Source organism: Heptranchias perlo, chromosome 7, assembly GCF_035084215.1.
Source record: "Heptranchias perlo isolate sHepPer1 chromosome 7, sHepPer1.hap1, whole genome shotgun sequence".
NCBI classification, from domain to species: domain Eukaryota; kingdom Metazoa; phylum Chordata; class Chondrichthyes; order Hexanchiformes; family Hexanchidae; genus Heptranchias; species Heptranchias perlo.
In genome coordinates this window covers 82,211,501-82,213,088 of record NC_090331.1, presented here as the reverse complement: position 1 = coordinate 82,213,088, position 1,588 = coordinate 82,211,501, and positions in this window count along the sequence as shown.

Here is a 1,588-nt window from a genome sequence, read left to right as displayed (position 1 = left end):
TGGGAGGAGAGAAGGAGGAATGGAGGGGAGGGGGGGGGGAGGAGAGAAGGAGGAATGGAGAGGGGGGGGGAGGAGGGGGGGAGGAGAGAAGGAGGATGGAGAGGAGGAGGGGGGGGTGAGGGGGAGGGGAGAGAGGGGGGGGGAGGAGAGAAGGAGGAATGGAGAGGAGGAGGGGGGGGGGGAGGAGAGAGGAGGGGAGAGAGGAGGAATGGAGGGGGGGGAGGGGAGGGGGGGAGGGGAGGGGGGGGGAGAGAAGGAGGAATGGAGAGGAGGGGGGGGGTAGAGAAGGAGGAATGGAGAGGAGGGGGGGGGGGAGAGAAGGAGGAATGGAGAGGAGGGGGGGGGGGGAGAGAAGGAGGAATGGAGAGGAGGGGGGGGGGGGAGAGAAGGAGGAATGGAGAGGAGGGGGGGGGGGAGAGAAGGAGGAATGGAGAGGAGGGGGGGGGGGGAGAGAAGGAGGAATGGAGAGGAGGGGGGGGGGAGAGAAGGAGGAATGGAGAGGAGGGGGGGGGGAGAGAAGGAGGAATGGAGAGGAGGGGGGGGGGAGAGAAGGAGGAATGGAGAGGAGGGGGGGGGGGAGAGAGGAGGAATGGAGAGGAGGGGGGGGAGGAGAGAAGGAGGATGGAGAGGAGGAGGGGGGGGTGAGGGGGAGGGAGAGAGAGGGGGGGGAGGAGAGAAGGAGGAATGGAGAGGAGGGGGGGGGAGGGAGGAGAAGGAGGGGAGAGAAGGAGGAATGGAGGGGGGGGAGGGGAGGGGGGGGGGGAGAGAAGGAGGAATGGAGAGGAGGAGGGGGGGGGGTAGAGAAGGAGGAATGGAGAGGAGGGAGGGGGGGGGGGGTAGAGAAGGAGGAATGGAGAGGAGGGGGGGGGGAGAGAAGGAGGAATGGAGAGGAGGAGGGGGGGGGGAGAGAAGGAGGAATGGAGGGGGGAGGGGGGGAGGAGAGAAGGAGGAATGGAGAGGAGGAGGGGGGGGGGGAGAGAAGGAGGAATGGAGAGGAGGAGGGGGGGGGAGAGAAGGAGGAATGGAGAGGAGGAGGGGGGGGGGAGAGAAGGAGGAATGGAGAGGAGGAGGGGGGGGGGGGGAGAGAAGGAGGAATGGAGAGGAGGGGGGGGGGGAGAGAAGGAGGAATGGAGAGGAGGAGGGGGGGGGGAGAAGGAGGAATGGAGAGGAGGGGGGGGGGAGAGAAGGAGGAATGGAGAGGAGGGGGGGGGAGAGAAGGAGGAATGGAGAGGAGGAGGGGGGGGAGAAGGAGGAATGGAGAGGAGGAGGGGGGGGAGAGAAGGAGGAATGGAGAGGAGGAGGGGGGGGGGAGAAGGAGGAATGGAGAGGAGGAGGGGGGGGGGGAGAAGGAGGAATGGAGAGGAGGAGGGGGGGGGGAAGAGAAGGAGGAATGGAGAGGAGGGGGGGGGGAGAGAAGGAGGAATGGAGAGGAGGAGGGGGGGGGGAGAAGGAGGAATGGAGAGGAGGAGGAGGGGGGGGGAGAAGGAGGAATGGAGAGGAGGAGGAGGGGGGGGGAGAAGGAGGAATGGAGAGGAGGGGGGGGGGGGAGAAGGAGGAAATGAGAGGAGGGGGGGGGAGAAGGAGGAAT